Below are 20,913 nucleotides of genomic sequence, written 5' to 3'. Positions count from 1 at the left end.
CTGTTTGAGACTGAATAAAAAAATATATTGGAATACTGTGTACGGTGGAGATACGTACTCTTGCTCTGTTGGGAATCCATTTATCTCTGACTCTGAAACTAATCATATTATTAATAGTCATACACACTCTGGGAAACTTGAAAAACAATCAGTTTGTTCAGTTCCAGAAGGACCCTCTGAGATAGCTTCTCTTGCCTGAAAAACCCCATTTGACTCCCTTTCTGAGATTATTATTTTCTACATTTTTTGCATGTGTATGTATCCCAGGATGGTGCTTCATACTTGAACTATCTTCAGTATTCATATTCTTTTATCTAATTTTTTTTCTCCTTTGGTAGACCCTGTCAAGTATTATTGATCCTTAGCAGATATTTCCTTGGTGAGCCAGTTCGGGGACCTACATATTTCTAAAGGGCTCTAGCATACCGTTGGTCTGGAGAATCCAAATTGCTACTGCTATTTCCTTTATATAAGTTTGTTCATGACTTGTGTTTGGGCACCATACACTTATACCAGTATACTTAAAAGAGGTTAGATTTTCAGATAGCACTTCTGACCCATGTTAGAGTGACCTGAAGCCTTATGGTTATAGCTATACCAAATGAGGTGGCTGCTACTGCTGCTGCTAAGTCACTTCAGTCGTGTCCGACTCTGTGAGACCCCATAGACGGCAGCCCACCAGGCTCCCCCGTCCCGGGGATTCTCCAGGCAAGAACACTGGAGTGGGTTGCCATTTCCTTCTCCAATGCGTGAAAGTGAAGTCACTCAGTCGTGTCCGACTGTTTGCGACCCCGTGGGCTGCAGCCTACCAGGCCGTCCATGGGATTTTCCAGGCAAGAGGACTGGAGTGGGGTGCCATTGCCTTCTCCAATGAGGTGGCTAGAAATGTGGAAAAGTCACACTCAAGTAGAACTGCAGACCAGGCTTGACTGTCCATGCCAAGGGAAAGAGGCCATGTTGTATAGGAGTGGGGTTTTACAGTGTTTTTTTTCTTGAAGAAGTGCAACCATCTTTTTAACTAAAATCCTATGTGGAACTCTAATATCTAAAATAATTAAGAAAATGCACTTGCCCCGATTAGAGTAGTCTTTCATCTACTCTGTCTTCTGCCTGGCTTCCTCGTCATCCCATACCTCTCTGGAGTCCTATGTGCTCTGAGAAATGAGACTGAAATCCACTGGAACAATAATAACTTTTTAAAATATTTATTTTTATTTATTTGGTTGTACCAGGCCCTAGTTATGGCATGCAGACCCTTAGTTGTGGCATATGAGATCTAGTTTCTTGACCAGGGACCAAACCTGGGCCCCCTGCATTGGAAGCATGGAGTCTTAACCACTGGACCACCAGGGAAGTCCCAATAAAATTTTTTTGAAATGCGTTGATCATTGACTTTTGAATATTTATTTATTTATTTATTTATTTTTACATTTTAAAATTGGAGTGTTGACCATTTAGGGATGTCATATTAAGTCACATAAGAATTATAGTCCTACTATACAAATTGGCCCCAGAGACCTGAAGAGGAACTAAAAAGCCTCTTGATAAAAGTGAAAGAGGAGAGTGAAAAAGTTGGCTTAAAGCTCAACATTCCCAAAACAAAGATCATGGCATCCGGTCCCATCACTCCATGGGAAATAGATGGGGAAACAGTGGAAACAGTGTCAGACTTTATTTTGGGGGGCTCCAAAGTCACTGCAGATGGTGGTTGCAGCCATGAAATTAAGAGATGCTTACTCCTTGGAAGGAAAGTTATGACCAACCTAGATAGCATATTCAAAAGCAGAGACATTACTTTGCCAACAAAGGTCCATCTAGTCAAGGCTATGGTTTTTCCTGTGGTCATGTATGGATGTGAGAGTTGGACTGTGAAGAAAGCTGAGTGCCAGAGAATTGATGCTTTTGAACTGTGGTGTTGGAGAAGACTCTTGAGAGTCCCTTGGACTGCAAGGAGATCCAACCAGTCCATTCTAAAGGAGATTGGTCCTGGGTGTTCATTGGAAGGACTGATGCTAAAGCTGAAATTCCAGTACTTTGGCCACCTCATGCAAAGAGTTGACTCATCGGAAAAGACTCTGATGCTGGGAGGGATTGGGGGCAGGAGGAGAAGGGGACGACAGAGGATGAGATGGCTGGATGGCCTCACTGACTCGATGGACATGAGTCTGAGTGAACTCCGGGAGATGGTGATGGACACGGAGGCCTGGCGTGCTGTGATTCATGGGGTCGCAAAGAGTCAGACACTACTGAGCAACTGAACTGATATAAATTAGAATCAGGAAGAATTGCAAATCTGTCCATCTTTACCATCTTAACAAAAGACTAAGTAAATATATGATATATAATGACATTTCATGTAATTTGAAAGCTGAATTCCATACCTACCTCCATATCCACCCACTGACAGGAGGGAAACTGATTTGTTGAGTATCTCCTGTCTGGCAGGTACCCTGCCATGTGTATGGTATTCTCTAATTTAATTCTCACAACAACTCTAGGAGATAGCAATTATTCCTATTTTACAAATAATGAAAATTTGGCTTGTAGAGATAAAGAAACTATCTAAGGTTGCACAGCTAGGAAGAGAAGAATCTGAATTCTGAACCCTAAACTGGCTGGCTTACACCACGCCTGTACCATTTCCCCAGTGTTATGTTACCTTCCCAATTAATACAATAAGGGGAGGCAGTGATATCATGAGAGGTAAATTCAAGAGAGTTAGGAAAATCTGCATAAAGATGCCTCTGACCACAAATGCGGTCTTTTTCATTTACTACTTGTATTTTACTATGTTAGTACCTCTTCCTTTCATTTGCAATATATTTAGTATCTTCCACCTACACCCATCTTGTTCTCCCATGCCTCTCTCCTCCTTTCTCGTTTACCTTCTGTCTGTAGAGAGAGAATTGCACAGTCTTAAGAGGGCCAGGTCCTCCTTTCCTCTAATCAAGGTTCTTTTTGGTTACAAAAAGATGGAAATTCACTTAAGATAGTAAAATTGGGAGGTTATTGAGAAAACATACAGATAGCTCACAGAATGCAACAGCAAGACATGACTACTATTATCAGAAACTTAGGTGTCTATTTCTACCTCTCTGTGAGTGTATAGTTGTTCTTATGCCTGCTTCTTTCTCTTGGATTCCAACTAAATATCTGCTCTTTCCCCCTTCATACCTATACTCCCCTTAATTGGCTACCTCTTCTTAGTTATCTGAAGTGTTGGTCACTCTGGATGTCCAGACTAACTTGGACCTTTCATCCACGTGTCTAAGTTTAACCTCCTGATGGCTTATGATTAGCTTGGCCCAGCTCAGGAAAAATCTCTTTCTAGCATTAGGCATTCATCAGTGGTCCAATCAGCTATATTGGTGTAGCAGCCCACAGGTTCAGATATAGTCCCTTCAGTAGAGGTTCTAAGAAGGGCCTGAACCCCAAGACTTGTCAAGTATACTTTCCTCTATATTTTACTTTGCTCCCAGATGTACTCTCCTCCCTTGTAGCCTCTGGCCTAGCAAAGAGGGACCCTGGTAGCTAGCCAGACTTTGTTGTACAAAGGAGATTAGATTGTTCCACCCAGGACTTGTAGTGGGAGACGTGTTTAGTTCAGCTGGACTTGGGCATCCCAGAGTGTGGCAAAGGGCTCAGAAACCTTTGTAGGAAAATAAATGGAAAAATGTTCTTGGGTATTTATTTTTGCATGGAGTAAATCCTTACAAAATGACTTTTTGAATTAGAATGAATAACATAAAAAGCCTTTACCATGTGGAAGAGTTAGTATACACATGGGTAAGAAACATGAATGCAATCTACCTTGCCTGAGGTTTTCCTACCTGTGTAAATAGTAGGAAACATATTTCTATATATAAATTGTACTGGATGCTTTGTTTCTCATAGGTTCACCCATACTTGAAAAGAGGAGTATATATGATGTTGCTGCCATTTAAGGCCCAGGACTTCAAAGAGCATCATCAAACTACACTGCAACCCTTTTATACTCATGTGTGTGTGTGTGTATCTGTGTTGAGAATGGAGAATTACAGTGTGAGGTGGGAGTAATGCTTACAATATAGGCTAATAAGGTTATAGGAAAGTTTGGCCTTTAGGAGTTATGATTTGAGTAGGTGATAACAGTTGTGATATATAAGGACTTGGTTAAGAGAATTCTAGGGCCATGAGTCTAGTCTTGATGTATCATATTGTGACGTTGCAACTCTGATTTTCTAAAAAGACTAACAAAGGTTTCCTTGGTACTCCTCAGGCATCTTTCATTATGAATATTTAACTGGGGAGGTGAAGAAGGAGGTCATAATCAACAACTCCTCAAACTTGGCTGCATATCACTTTCAGATTTGAGAGTTTTTCCTGGAAGTGCTTTGCTTCTACCACTTGCCTCTCCCCAGTGTCAGCAGGTTTAGCAGCAGCTTAGGGAGGGCTCCCCTGGTGGCTCAGACAGTAAAGCATCTGTCTACAATGCAGGAGACCTGGGTTCGATCCCTGGGTGGGGAAGACTCCCTAGAAAAGGAAATGGCAACCCACTCCAGTACTCTTGCCTGGAAAATCCCATGGACAGAGGAGCTGGGTGCAGGCTACTATCCATGGGGTCGCAAAGAGTCAGGCACGACTGAGCAACTTCACTTTCAGGGAGGGCTCACCACTTTCTGGTTGCCCAAGCTTTTCTTCCTCAGGGCCTTTGCATATGATGAGTCTCCTAAACTTCATGGATAATGATGACCTGTCACTTCAGGGAGGCCCTCCCCAACTATCCTGTCTAAAATATCTCTCCTATTATCTCACTTAACACTCTTTTATTTTCTGCATTTTACTAATCACAACCTACACTTATTTTGTTTATTCATGTTATGCTTTAGTGAATGTTTCCCATCAGACTCTATCTATGTCAGTCACCATTGGTATCCCCAGTGCTTTACACAGCGTTTTGCACATAGGTGTTCAGTAAGTATTTGATGGATGAATAAATGAAGAAAGCAGTGGAACATTATCACCCATGATTACAAAGGAGCCACATAAGCCATTGTTTCACTTTAGAAAACATGTAAGAAATGTATTGCCACACTGGCTGTGTCTCTAATATTCACTTGGTTAGCATTAGTATAATCAATGCAGAAAGGGATGAGGGATTTGAGCAAATCATATATATGGAAAGTCCTCACATCTGCCTTTTAAAAATGGTATTTATCAAAGTTTATTATAAATATAGAAAAGCTCCCTTACTATAACTGTGCAGGCCAATGATTTTTCAAACATTGAACATACCCATGTAGTCAATGCACAGATCAAGAAACTGAATACCCCTAATACCCTGGAAGCTCCCTTCATGCCTTCTTCCAGTTACCATCCCTTCAAGGTTAGCCACCATCTTGTCTTCTAACATCATACATTAGTTTTATCATAGTTTGTACTCTTTCAATATTGTGTTTGTGAGATTCATCCATCAGCCATATTCTTGCATGTCCACAGTTAACCTTTTTAAATGAGTAGAGATGAATCCCAAGACACAATGAGAAGCCAAGATAATGGGAGAAGGAGGTTACTCATATAGAGTGAAGATTGGAGATTTATGTGCTAAAGTGAGCCATGTTCCAGTCAATTCATTTTGCCTTCTTTGCTTCCTCTAGCCTTGCTTCCCAAATCTTGAACATGTAGCTTACAGATATTTTCCCTCGGGAAAAACACTTACTGATCCACTGAAATCCATCTCTGCTACTGCAAAATAAAGAAATAAAAAATCTTTTGAGCCCATTCTTTCTCCCTGAGGTGTGTCCCTAGTGCCATTTTTTATATCAGGGGCAGCATTTAATTATTGATTCTTAATGCATATGTCTTGAAGGTGTTTATTAAATTGAGTTTAGGAGCATTGTTCTTTCCATCTCAATGCATGAGATTATGAGAAGATCTACTGGAGGATTGGCAATGAAAAAAACTGATTGAGTTTCTGGACTTTAACACAGAGACAGATAAAAATAGGATACTATGTGTGATTTAAAATTGGCAAGGACAGGCTTTCAGCATGAAGAAATCTCTTTGAGCTATTAATCATGAGTTATATGTTTTTGTGACAGTGAAAGGTAGAAGAAGCTTTAATTAAACACACCTTAATAACCTTCTCTTAGAAAATGTCTTTAAAAAAATAAATGTGGCATCAAATAATCTATGGAAGGTGGGGAGTAACTCTTCTAGAGTCCAATATAATGAGGAAGCACTCCCTGACAGAGAAGGTTGCCAAACACTTGCACAAATTACTAAAGAAAGCTGGGGAATCAGTGGCCATCTGTTCAGCGTGATTCTCAGGCAAATGTGCCTAGAGGCAGGGGGCTGGTTGACATGACCTTAGAAGGGAAAGGCCTTTTGCTTTACATTTGATGATTATCGAAGATTTTTCAAGCCTTAAAAATGCCTTAAAACTTAAGGAATGAAATAAGATGTGCCTTTGGCTCATGTGGTATATGTGTCTCCCTCTCGAACATTTTTAGACTTTATGCCAGAGACTACTTGGAGGCAAAAGACACCATTTATTTTCCTTTTTCTACTCTTAGTACCACACATTAAAAAAAGTTATTGTGCTGTTGCTTGGGTAAAGAGCTATTATTTACTGGGCCTCATTTTGAAATGTTTTTATTGCTTTTTAAAGTGGTCAAAATGATACTTTTAAAACCCACAATTTTGTGTGACCTGCGTATTGAACCAGCCCAGACACCACTTGAAAGGTCTTTGCAGGCCACTATGGCTCCATACACAATAATAATCAATACCACTTAGACTACTTATTGGGTGTATACTAGGTGCCAGGAACTGGTAGGCACTTTACATATGTTATCTCATTTAATTCTCTCAATGATCTGGCAAGGCAGGTATCATTATTATTTCACTTATAATGAGGGAAATATGTCTTGGCCAAGTCAGATAACTAGCCCTCAGTGACATAGCTAGTTGTTCTAAACACTGAATTATGAACTCAGGTCTCTTTGACTCCAAAGCCCACAGTTCTTTTCTGTATTACACTTTCCTAATACTTTGAGAACCCTGGTGTATTTAAAATAAGGCTCTGAAACAAATACAACTTCTGATTTGGACATATTTCTAGGTTCAACTGATTTGTTTCCTAGTCGTTTTTGACATATTGGTAAGATTGAGTTTCAGAATTGGAGAGTCCTAGGTTTGATGTTTGAAGTCTTCCTCTTCTACCCATCACCTATGTGACCTGTAGCAAGTTAATTAACCTCTCTGAACTTCAGGTTCCTCTTCTGTGAAGTAAATCAAATTAAAGAACCAACCTCACAGAGCTATTTTAAGGATTAAATGAAGTGGTATAAGTGAAAGTATATATCAAAATAATAAAGAGCAGGTAGTGAATTTTCTAGAAATATTAATAATAATGATGCAAGAATGGATTTTGAACTTATGGGACCTTGACAGTCTCTCTTCCCCTGCTCAGTAGTTAACTTGATTACCTCCCTCAGAAGGCTTTCCAGTTCTAACAGGGCAAGAAAATGTTGCCTACCATTGAGAATTTAGGTTTATCAATTGAATGGAGGCTGTCATAACAAAAGAATCTTGTTTCTCAAACTTAAACTTCGCAGCAGCCTATCTTCCCATTCTTAAGGTCTGAAGAATAACTACAAAAATATAAACTAACCTCAATCAAATTAAATCATAGTGTTCTAGCACCATAAACCTTTAAAATGTTTTATGAGTAGAATTCATGCCTATTTACCTGACCTTTTCCCTGGTGGCTCAGTGGTAAAGAATCTGCCTGCCAATGCAGGAGACGCAGGTTTGACCCCTGGGTCAGGAAGATGCCCTGGAGAAGGAAGTGGTAACCTACTCTAGTATTCTTACAAGGGAAATCCCATGGACATAGGAGCCTGGAGGGCTATAGTCCATGGGGTCACAAAAAAGAGTTGGACATGACTGAGCGACTAAACAACAACAACATGAGTCTCATATATTGCAAAATAAAGATTGGGACACATGGCCTAAGCAAGAATTTATTTTTTTCTGATTTATAGTCTTATTTATAGGCTAAGATTTATGGAGACATACAAATTAAACTGCATTTTTGTATTTTATGCATCACTTTTATGGGGAAAAGTATAGGAATTCCATAGAGTTGAACTCTCCCAAAAATCAGGTGCTGCTCCACCTCCCTCTTTGGGGTGAAAGCTCATCAATGATCTTTTGAATCTCCTTGAAAAGTAGAAGGTGATTAACATCTATTACAATATTAATAACTTCATTCTAGAGTTTCCTTGGGTTTCTCGTATATACCTTCACTTGTAGAACTCTTAATAATGCAATGCTCAGTTTACAGAAACAAATGTTTTCCCTAATTTTTAGTGTTGGTAAAAGTAATGCATATTCAGGGAAGGAAAAAAGATAATTAGCCCAGGGTTAGATAGACATTATTTAGTAGTTATCCAGGTAACCTAAAATCCTGCATATAATCAATTAATTAGCAGTATAATGAGAACTTTAATTTTTAAACTTCCTATCCAGTGTCTTTCAGTCATTGCTGCAAAACATTTGAGAGCCAACAATGCAGAAGTTGCTTTATAGGCCTATGTTAGAAATGGTCAGATCTCCAGTAACCTAAAACAAATCACACACGTAGAATGATCTTTTTACTCTGAACACTATATAATTTAGGCTTTGAAAAAATTGTATTAAGGAGTAAATCTAGCAACTTTCAGTGATTGAAAAAAAAAATTATTGCAAAAACAATTTGCAATCCTGTTCATAGAATACTCACCCAATGCCATGTTTTCTCCTGAGTTTTGCAAGGAAATTGTACTAACAAGTGAATCTAGATAAAGGATGTTGAAGGCCGTGGGGGTTAGTAAGAGTCTTGTTTGTTTTCTGTAGGTCTCTATGTGGCTTTTGCTATTTAGGGTCTTCTCTGCTTCTCCTCCCTCATCCTCTTTTCTCTTCTACCTTGTTCTTAAAGAGATTGCCCTATTAGTTGAGGGTGATTCATTTCTACTAGTGGTGAAAAGGCATTTTCTTCCACCACTCTGAGGCAGTATTAATCTGTTAGGCCTTCATAAATTTCATTGTGAAGGGACTTAATTTGTTTCCATTATGAGAACTTTTGAGCACATTCAGTTATCATAATCAAAAAGCACTTAACTGCATGTGTGCTACGCCAAGAGAATTACAGAGACACATTTTCTGCCCTCTGAGTGTTCAAGTTTGAAAGTAAGTGCCAGGTTTTGTGGATCACTGTACAAAAGGACAAGATGATGCCTGATCTTATTGAGCAAACTTCAGGTCAGAGTGTCTGTCCAGACCAGAGGACCTGTCTCACAACTGGGAATTTCAGGGTAGCTGGGAGGCAATATAAGAAGTCCAGCCATGATAAGGACACAAATGGAAGCATAGTTAGTTTGTGTAGATGGGAGAAAGAACTGTATCCAGAAAATCAAGCACAGCCAAAGGGTATAGGCAGGAGTGGAATCCAAGCGTATTCATGTCAGACAAGAAAAAACAGGTGATAGAGCTTTGGCCCAGACTCAAAACAGATAGGCCTGTCTACTTAATAACACAGCCATAGTGGGAATCTATTTTCCTTCCTTTGCCTTAATTTTAAACAACTTTTCTGATATATTTGGTTTAAGAATACTGGTTTGGGCTACTTCCTCAGGTGAAGCAGTTAACTATTGATGCTAGAATTGCAACACAGACTGGAATCCTGGAGTGAGCTCTTATTATTTTCCCTTTGAGGCCATATAAATATGAATAATCATTCATTTGAAGATCAGATGATATCTAGCGTCTCTGAGCTTCAGTGTTTCTGGACCTTTTCTTAGAATTCCTTCTTTCTTGGCAATGAAATACAGAATATAGACTGACTTCCATAAAAACAGCTTTTAACATTGAAAACAGAGGAAAACAATTGGTGTCTGAATAGAACTTTTTCTCCATTTCTTAGTCCCTAAGGACAGTAGATTTCCCAGAAAGGGATCTTAGATTATGGTAAATTCCAGTGAATCTGGTAAATACAATGTTAAGTACCAAATTAGTCCCTGTTTGCAACTTTTTAAAAAAAATTTTTATTTATTTTAAAATATTTACCTTGTACCTCTAGTCATCATTTAGATGCACATTGACTACTACACTGGTTTCAACTCAGGCAGTGGTATTCTTTCTTTATAGTGTCGACTGTGATTTGGTAAAGAGATACTAGTGCCCTTTCTGGAATAAAGGCAAACATAAGCCCTTGGGCGGGTAAGAGAGGAAGGAGTCAAGGTCCTAAAGGGATTCTTGACAAGCTGCTAATTACTTTCGTTAGCATTATGCCATTGTACTGAACGACTGAGCAACAAATGCCACTGTACATGCATTAAGGATTATCTTGATGTGGATCAATGAACCAGAGAGTATCACTTGGAACCCTGACGGCAGGAGTAAGGGGTTGAAAAAACTGTCCTAAAGAATTCTGGAGCAGTAAGTCCAAGAAAGAAGAGGGCTCTGTTTAAGTCTGACAAAAAGAAGTTCTCATAATTCTTGGCTCTATAATGAAAGCTCCATGGGGGCAAGGACTTTGTTTTTTCCACTATTGCATCCCCACCACCCAGAATAGTGACTGGTACATATGGATGCTCAACATATATTTACTGAATGAATGGATCAATGACCATAAACAAATGAATATAGTCACTCTTAAAACTTGAATTTGAATGACCTTTTTAGAAAAATATTTCAATTAAGTATGATCAAGGTAAATATTTTGTAGTATACATGTTCTATTTTAATTTTCCAGAATAATAAAAATACATAATACTATCTCACCTAAGGAGAATGATCTTCATGTTGACACTTGATGGTATCTAAAGTAATTAATTTTAAAGTAGTTATGCCAGATTTGTTAGCTTATTCCTGTATCATTAATGAAGATAATGAACCTTGTCATTGATGACACTACAGTTTACTAGCATTTTGTTATTTGATTTCAGTTTTTCTGTTTTGAGCAGTTGTGTAATATTTTCTGGTGTCTCTGCTTATAATGACATCAGTTGTATTGAATCAGGACCCAGCCTTATGATCTTATTTAACCTTAATTATTTCCTTATCTCTAAATATAGCTAAATATAACTAAGATTAGGGCTTCAACATAAGAATCTAGGGGGACACAAACATTGAGTCTATAACACACTCCAAGAGCATCACCACAATAATGCTTAGAATAACTAACATTTTTTAAAATTTATTTTAATTGAAGGATAATTGCTTTTCACTATTGTATTGGTTTCTACCAAATATAGACATGAGTCAGCCATAGGTTTACCCATGTCCCCTTCTACTTGTACATCTCTCCCACTCCCTCCCCAACCCATCCCTCTAGATTGTTACCGAGCCCTGGTTTGAGTTCCCTAAGTCATGGAGTCATGCAGCAAATTCCCATTGGCTATCTATTTTACGTATGGTAATGTATGTTTCCATGTTACTCTCTCCATACATCCCACCCTCTCCTTCCTCCCCACTAGCCGTGTCCATAAATCTGTTCTCTATGACTGTGTTTCCAATGGTATTCTGCAAATAGGTTCATCAGTAGCAACTAAGATTTATTAAGCACTTTTTTGGATATACCAGGCACTGTAATAGACACTTTAAATGAATTATCTCATTTTAGTCATCAAATATTTTGGTGTCTTCTCACAATATTTATTTGGAATTCACATCATAATTCCATGAGGGTCAGTGAAAGGAACTCTTTTTCCATGTAATTATTCAAAACACAGACTCTTCCCATCTTGTGGCTCTCATTTCCTCTGAGTCCTAGGAGTCTAGCCAGTAGATGATTAAAAAGAGTGAAGGTTGCAAAAGGGAGGTTTTTAGGGCCTATGCATGAAAGTGGTACTTCACCACATTTCAGTATCATGAACCTAATCACATGGCTATACCTAACAGTTGAGAAATAGTCTACCTGTGTTTTGAGGAAGAGGACAACAAAGAAATATAGATCTTGGTGAGCTTCAGCAGTCTCTAGCACACTCATTTGATTTTCCTGGTAACCCACTGAGGTCAGTATCATCATTGTCCTTATTTTACCAATAAAGAAAGGAGAAGTAATTTGCTCAGAGTAACACAACTAGTAATTTGGAGTTGAACTCAGTCCAACTTCAGTGGTTTGCTTTTAAACACTATGCTGTTCTTTCTGAACTAGAAATAAAAGTATTATTTCATTTCTATAGTGAATGTTTAAAATGTTTAAACCATCTATCAAAAATGTTTTAGTAAATTGCTATGTTTGCATAATAGATCAGTTTATTTAGTGTTAATTTGTTTTGCTAAGGAAGGAAAGATGGAATAAAAGGAATGAAGGAAGGAAATAAAGGAAAGAGAGAGAGAAAGAACAAACAAGAATAACAAGCATTTGGTGAAGATCTTGGATGCTGTTTGTTGTATTCAATGTGTATTTATTAACAGGAGTTTATTCACTATCAGGGTCTCTTCTTCATTGGCATAAATTTTAGAGTTACTTTGAATGTGTTTAGGGTGTGATTGTGATAACAAAGTGCATGGAGTCTTTTGTCTGCTCTCCCCTCATAACTACCTCTTCCACAAAGGAGGTTGTACTGTCCAGAAAGACAATGCAAACTCATCTCAGAATTTAAATCCATTTGTCCACATTGACCGCAAATTGAAAGGTCAAGGACTAGGATCCTGCTTCCCATTGAACTAAGTGGTTCCTGAAGTGATCCAACACAGGCAGGATAGAGATTCCCCCTTCCCTTTTATCTAAATGAATACAGTACTGAATATAAATGACAATAGGCTGTCACTTATCTTCTGTATCTGGAGTGACTTGTAGCCACTTGGATTGGACTTCCTTTCCTTTGTACCACATTAAATGGTGCGTTGGTTAATTTGTGCTGTGCTGTGTGCTGTGCTTAGTCGGGTCCGATTCTTTGTGACCCCACCAGGCTCCTCTGTCCATGGAATTTTCCATGTAAGAATACTGAAGTGGGTTGCCATTTCCTACTCCAGGGGATCTTCCCGACCCAGCGTCAAACCCACATCTGTGTCTCTTTCACTGGCAGGCAGATTCTTTACCACTGTGCCACAATTTGTAATATTCAACAAACATCCATTTTTTTTCCTATTCTTATATTATAGTTGAGAGTTTTAAAATGTTTTATTGAAATATAGTTGATTTGCAGCATTATGTTAATTTCACTTGTCTATTTTAATTTCAGTTGTACAACATAGTGATTCAAAACTTTTATATTCTCCATTTAAAGTTATTATAAAATATTGTCTGTATTCCCTGTGCTATACAATATATTCTTGTGGCTTATTTACTTCATACATAGTAATTTATACTTGTTAATCCCCTACTCTATCTTGCCTCTCCCCACTTCCCTCTTCTCACTTGTAACAATTAATTTGTTCTCTATATCTGTGAGTCTATTTCTGTTTTTTAAATTCATTCGTTTCCTTTTTTATATTTCAAACATAAGTGAAAACACAGTATTTGTCTTTCTCTATCTTATTTCACTAAGCATAATACCCTCCAAGTCCATCCATGTTGTTGCAAATGGCAAAATTTCATTCTTTTTGAATAATGAATAGTTTTCCACTTTATATTTATCTGCTAATGTACTTTATCAATTCATCTGTTGATGGACACTTGGATTGCTTCCATATGTTGGCTATTGTAAATAATACTGCTGTGAACATTTGGGTGCATCTATCTTTTTGAATAAGTGTTTTCCTTTTTTCCAGATATATACCCAGGAGTGGAACTGCTGGATTGTATAGTAGTTCTATTTTTAGTTTTTTGAGGGACTTCCATACTGTTTTCCGTAGTGGCTAGACAAGTTTACATTTCTGTCTACAGTGTATGAGGGCTCCCTTTTCTCCACATCTTTGCCAGTATTTGTTATTTGTAGTCTTCTTAATGATAACCATTCTGACAGGTATGAGGTGATATCTTATTGTGGTTTTGATATACATCTCCCTGATAACTATCAATTTTGAGCATCTTTTCATGTGCCTGTTGGTCATCTGTATGTCTTCTTTTGAAAAATATCTATTCAGATATTCTGCCTATTTTTTAATCACATTGTTTATTTTTTATATCGAGTTGCATACAGTGTTAATAAATTTTGAATATCAATCCCTATCAGTCATATTATTTGCAAATGTTTTCTCCCATTCAGTTGGTTGTCTTTTCATTTTGTTGATGGTTTCTTTTTCTGTGCAAAAGCTTCTAAGTTTAATTAGATCTCATTTATTCTTGCTTTTATTTCTTTTGCCGTAGGAAACAGATTCAAAAATATATTGCTGTAATTCATGTCAAAGAATGTTCTGACTATGTTCTCTTCTGGAAGTTTTATGGTTTCATTTAGGTCTGTAATCCATTTTGAGTTTATTTTTGTACATGGTGTAAGAAAACGCTCTAATTTCATTCTTTTACATGTAGCTGTCCAATTTTCCCAACACCACTTATTAAAGAGAGTGTCTTTTCCTCCATTGTATATTCTTATTTCCTTTATGATAGATTAAGTCACCATAACCCACCCATAAAGTATGTGGGTTTATTCTTGGCTCTCTATTCTATTCCATTGACATATGTGTCTGTTTTCGTGCCAGTGCTAAAGTGATTTGATTACTGTAGTTTTGCAATATAGTCTGAGGTCAGGAAGCATGATACCTACAGCTCTTTTCTTTCTCAAGATCACTGTTTTCATATAAGTTTTAGAATTATTGGTTCTAGTTCTGTGAAAAAATGCCATTGGTGTTTCGATAGGGATTGAACTGGATCCAAATAGGAAAAGGAGTACGTCAAGGTTTATATTGTCACCCTGCTTATTTAACTTATATGCAGAGTACATCACGAGAAACGCTGGGCTGGAAGAAACACAAGCTGGAATCAAGATTGCTGGGAGAAAAATAACCTCAGATATGGAGATGAAACCACCCTTATGGCAGAAAGTGAAGAGGGACTAAAAAGCCTCTTGATAAAAGTGAAAGAGGAGAGTGAAAAAGTTGGCTTAAAGATCAACATTCAGAAAACGAAGATCATGGCATCTGGTCCCATCACTTCATAGGAAATAGATGGGGAAACAGCAGAAACAGTGTCAGACTTTATTTTTGGGGGCTCCAAAATCACTGCAGATGGTGATGGCAGCCATGAAATTAAAAGACACTTACTCCTTGAAAGGAAAGTTATGACCAACCTAGATAGCATATTCAAAAGCTGAGACATTACTTTGCCAACAAAGGTCCATCTAGTCAAGTCTATGGTTTTTCCTGTGGTCATGTATAGATGTGAGAGTTGGACTGTGAAGAAGGCTGAGCATCAAAGAATTGATGCTTTTGAACTGTGGTGTTGGAGAAGACTCTGGAGAGTCCCTTGGACTGCAAGGAGATCCAACCAGTCCATCCTAAAGGAGATTAGTCCTGGGTGTTCATTGGAAGGACTGATGCTAAAGCTGAAACTCCAGTACTTTGGCCACCTCGTGAGAAGAGTTGACTCATTGGAAAAGACTCTGATGCTGGGAGGGATTGGGGGCAGGAGGAGAAGGGGACGACAGAGGATGAGATGGCTGGATGGCATCACCGACTCGATGTGCATGAGTTTGGGTGAACTCTGGGAGTTGGTGATGGACAGGGAGGCCTGGCATGCTGCGATTCACAGGGTCGCAAAGAGTCAGACACGACTGAGTAACTGAACTGAACTGAATTGGTTATGTAGATTGCCTTGGGTAGTATGGTCATTTTCACAATATTAATTCTTTGAATCTACATTGAGGGTTCATTTTCTTTTGATAGATGGTACAATACTGTCCTAATTCTAGCTAAGTTGCACTAACAAAGTACAGAATATGAAATTCTAAGCTTCTAAAAGTTATTTTCCTACCATTCAGATGGTATGTTTCTTAAAATGCCAACATATCTCAAACATCTTATTTCAGCCTTCTTGAAGCACAAGAAGGAAGTATTTCTCTAGCAAAGCTGTTCTCCTACCATATTAAGTGAAATTTATCCAATACTATAATAGTTCTGGTAGCTTTTGAAGGTGGAGGGAGATAAACTGTTTAGACAGTGTGTGAAAGAGCTTAAATGTTTCCTTCCTATATTAAGGAGAGTAGCTCACAGGGATAGTTTCATCTTAAAATAAATTTATGTTCTCTGGTTGTTGGTAAAGAGATAAGGAAGTACACTGGACTGACCTGTTCTGTTATTAAAAGCTAAGTCCAGATTGTTGCCTGTGCATATATATGTGGTCAAATGAGAGTTCATAGACAATGACATTACAACATTAGGCTTTCATCTGGTGCTGTTGATAGTGACAATAATATGGATTAGGCCTGTTTTACCAATTCTGAAGCACTCTATAATCTGAGAAGACATTGAAGTCAGACTTGTAGAACTGAATTAGAGATGTGTGGGTATTAAAATACTCCATCCACCCCATTTCAACATGTACCATCTGTTGTTTCCAGATGTACTGCTTCCTAGAGGTGGTATTCATGGGCATGGTATTATAACAACAACAAATCGGCATTCCTAGTTCTGAGAACTAATTCCCAGAAATACAAGTTTTCATTGGCTGCACTTCAGGGAATTAGACTCCTCTGTGGCTAGGGACATGCCATTACAACCATGGTAATGGAAATAGACCAATTCAGAGCTTATAAGGCATTAGGGAGCCTTCAAGCTGGGAGCAGTACAAAGTTTCTCTTATGTGTCTGTAACTCAAGGTAAGTTGAGCAACACTTATTAATGCTCCCCCCCACCCTTGGTGATTAGATATGCCTAGCTCATTGTAGATAATGTGTCAGAAGTATCTCTTCTATGTTAATTTTGATAAGGAAAGTTATAAAACACTCCAAAGGTTCTAGAGTTTATGCTTAAAGCCTCGTATATTGTCCAGCACCTTAATCTGGTGCTGTCTGTAAAGCAATGGGCTGTCACCTCCCTCAAGACCACTGCTTGCCTCATTAATACCGCTGGAACAAATTATCACTTCACAGCCCAGAAATCTTCTATAGCAGTTGTGGTGATTGATGTAACAAGGCTAAAAAATAATGATGAAATGCATGTTCCAGAAGACAGATTCAAATGGCAGGAGCTTCAAAGGCAATTAAATGTGACACAGAAGGAGTCTTCCTGGAATAAAGTATTTTCAAATAAATGGTAAGATAAGTGTGATAATCTCCTAGATTCACATTACACATAAATTAGTTTTCAATGAATAATTATTTCTGAAGGCTTAGTATGCAATAAAATAGAAGTTTAGAAACAGCCAGTTTGAACTATTTAAAAAATGTATTTTGGGGTTTAAAATGGGAAAAAAGCAATGCTTTGGGACTGGCATATAGGCTCATAGTCTCATAAAGGGATTCATTTATTTGTAGCCATAATATTTGAATGACACCTTTTGATATGCTTTAAAGATTGCTGTTGGTTGGAAAGTAATCGTGACTACAGATGTCAGGTTTAACTGCCTTCCTCCAAAGTGAGTCAAACGATCCTTATGATGTATTGATTCTATACCACTAGTTACTAACTATGCTGTTACAGGAACCTGCCTACTCAAGAGAGTGTTCCTGTGCATTAGACAGGCACATCAAGGTCACCATGAAGGGGAAATTTAAGACATGTGGAAGTAATTGAAACAGCTGGGCAATGTTAAAGCACTCTGGCATCTAAAGTCTTGGATAAGGTAAACCTCAAACTGCCTTTTTGGCCCTGTAAGTGCCCTTGTTTTCTTGAAATTTGGGCATAGGACAGATAAGATGAGCACTGGCTCAGATGTAGCAAGAGAGGTTATTTTTATAGGAATTCTCCACTAAAAAGTTAATCAGAGGACTGTACTTCCAAAGAGACTTTTTAAATAACTTCTAAATAGTAATTTTAAAAAATCATGTTTTTGAGTTTGGTGTAAAATTGTCAGGGGTTGTATTGGATACTTGTTTAAAGTTATTTCTTCACTAGTCTATTATTAGCCAAACCTGATGAGGTCATTTTGTTGATTTCTTGGCATAATCAAGGGAACATATTTATTTAAGGTAGATTATGTGTCTCTCTTACTCAGAATTATTGAGATATAAGTCAATGAAAGTAAAAAATCATGCATTGCACTTCAATAATCAGTTTGACATTTTTTTTTACAATATCTCAACCATCCTTTTTAATAACATGATTGAATTATTCTGAAATGTTTTATAATTGTACAGGTCATCATTAACAGTATTATTTGCCCTGAGTGGGAGTTTGAAGTGTCCTTTTGAAAGAAAAATTAAAGATTATTTTGACCTAGTTCTTTAAAATAAGTAATATTTTATGTCAAGACACTGGTTAATATGTAGAACACAGACAGAAATATTCACCAACTGTCAAAAGAGGCTGAGGAATTATTTCCACTTTAAGATGTCTACAATTCACTAGGTTAGACTAAGAGACATAAACATGAATCAAGTGACTTTTTATTACTTAAATGAACTTTAAAAAATTGCATTAGCCTCTTAAAAACTTTGAGTTTGGACTTAGAAAATTCTGCCTTTTTCTTTCCTGGCCTGTTAATTGGTTGGAAATACTGAAAATACACAGTTATGTATCATGGATGGCAGAAAACACATATGACTAAAATGACAGCTGCTTAAAATAGAAAAAGCAATAAAATGACTGTACTTTTATGACACATTTATAGGCTGGTAATAAAGCTCCTTCCTAATCTCATTCTCTCATCATAGCACCCAAGTGATTTGTGTAATAATTGTTTATCTATCTTTTTAAACCATGGAAAAGCCAGAAGATGGACCTAACGACCCAGCATTCCTTTTTTTATTGTTACCATCCTTCAACTGCATGCACATTCATAGTCATTTTGAAGAAAACCCTGGGTATTTTAGTCCAGTCCCCAAAGCATGTCACTAAATTCTTGTGACAATTGACAAAGAATAGCTAACATGTATTTTTTTCACTAACTGCTTTTAAACAATGTTGAGAACTGGTTGCTTATATAGCATAGTTAAATTAAAACACAGATGGTACGAGGAGGGAGGAGGGTGGGGGGTTCAGGATGGGGAACACCTGTATACCTGTGGCAGATACATGTTGATGTATGGCAAAACCAATACAATATTGTAAAGTAATTAACCTCCAATTAAAAGAAATAAATTTTTTAAAAAAGAAATAAGCCATTTTAAATGAATACTTGGAACCACCCCACTCCTAATTAGTCATGTAATATTTTGAGAAATAAAGTATACTTACATCCACTGAGTGCCTGCTCTGGGCCAAACACTGTCGTGTATGTAAACTTATTTAACAGCAATTTCACAACAACATTGTGCGGTAGTTATTTTTATCCCTATTTTTATAGAGGAAGAAACTCAACCTTAGAGATGTTAAGGAGCTTCTCCAGTGACATAACAGCTACTCCATGGCAGAGCCAATATTCAAATGTTCATCTGCCTTGTTCTAACTGTTACATTGCATAGCTTTGAAATAAATGTGGAGAATATGTTTGATAATAATGGTTATATTGTAATACATTGGAGTAGATCTTTGTAACACTATTCATCAAGATAAAGTATGTGTTTAGTTTGTTAAATTGCTTGATTTAACATGCTGGAATAAATTAAATGCATGAGCAATATCAGAATGTACAGAATTGTGTTGATTATATTAATGCTATTTTATAAATTATAGTAATGATTTTCATATAGGGACAATCTATACAAGTATTTAATGGAAAAAATAAAGTTATTTACACCCACACATTCATAAAATTATGGGTTTTAAAGCTACAATTTCTGTTTTTCATAACCTCATATATAAAATAATTCAACTACCAAAATTGAAAAATGATATTGCTTCACATTTGAACTATCTGTTGCTAGGTGTAGAGACTGGTAAAGATATTCAGGTGCAAATTACGCTTTAAAAAGAGGACTTAAATATATTTAATTGTATAATATACTTTTAGCTTTAGGTTGTAATACAATCAATTACTTCACTGTGATTTAATATTGACATATTTCTGCTGGAAAAAAAAAGGCCAGTGACTATGGAAAGCAATTGTATCATTCTACATGTGTAGAAATCTTGCAATATAATTATATTCCTGTTATGTTCCTACTAATCGTTTATGAATGTTTAAGGCTTTTTATTTTTTTTCACTTTCAATTTAAATGATACTTTTTTTTGCAGTATTACAGAAAGAATAGGCTAAACCTAGAAATGTATTTATAAGATATAGTGACTATATGAGAAAGTACATCAAAATAAGTTCCTTTTTTTTTACAAGGTGAATCAGCGCTATGTACCTATGATAGCCCTTTAATTCCATATAACCTTGTAGTTCAGGGCTTCCCAGGTGGTGCTGTGCACTGTGCTTAATCACTCAGTTGTGTCCGACTCTTTCTGACCCCATGGACTGTAGCCCACCAGTCTGCTGTCTGCTCTGTCCATGGGGAGTCTCCAGGCAAGAGCACTGGAGTGGGTTGCCATGCCCTCCTCCAGGGGATCTTTCCAACCAATGGGTCGAACCAAGTCTTCCACATTGCAGGCAGATTGTTTACCATCTGAGCCACCAGGGAAGCCCACCCCCCACCCCCTCAGGTGGCATTAGTGGTAAAGAACCTGTTTGCCAATACAGGAGACATAAGAGATGGGATTCTATCCCTGGGTCAGGAAGATCCTCTGCAGGAGGGCATGGCAATCCATTCGAGTATTCTTGCCTGGAGAACCCCATGGACAGAGTAGCCTGGCAGTCCATAGTGTCACAAAGAGTCAGGCACAACTAAAGTGACTTAGCATGCATGCATGACCTTGTAATTCTGTAACCTCTCTGAGCCCATAGTTTTCCTTTATTAACTGTTAAATGGGATAGTAACTACTACTCTGGGCTCCTATGATAATTGCATGATGTAATATACA

The 20,913-nt window shown here is 37.5% G+C and overlaps 1 protein-coding gene across 1 annotated transcript in view; it reads left to right on the top strand.

Moving 5' to 3' along the window:
* The window catches only part of TENM1 (teneurin transmembrane protein 1), an 899,404-nt gene that overhangs the window by 68,758 nt on the left and 809,733 nt on the right, over positions 1 to 20,913 (top strand). The window lies entirely within an intron of this gene.

Source organism: Ovis canadensis, chromosome X (assembly GCF_042477335.2).
Source record: "Ovis canadensis isolate MfBH-ARS-UI-01 breed Bighorn chromosome X, ARS-UI_OviCan_v2, whole genome shotgun sequence".
NCBI classification, from domain to species: domain Eukaryota; kingdom Metazoa; phylum Chordata; class Mammalia; order Artiodactyla; family Bovidae; genus Ovis; species Ovis canadensis.
The sequence above is the reverse complement of the archived record's forward strand: the minus strand, read 5'-3'. Positions and strand labels throughout refer to the sequence as shown.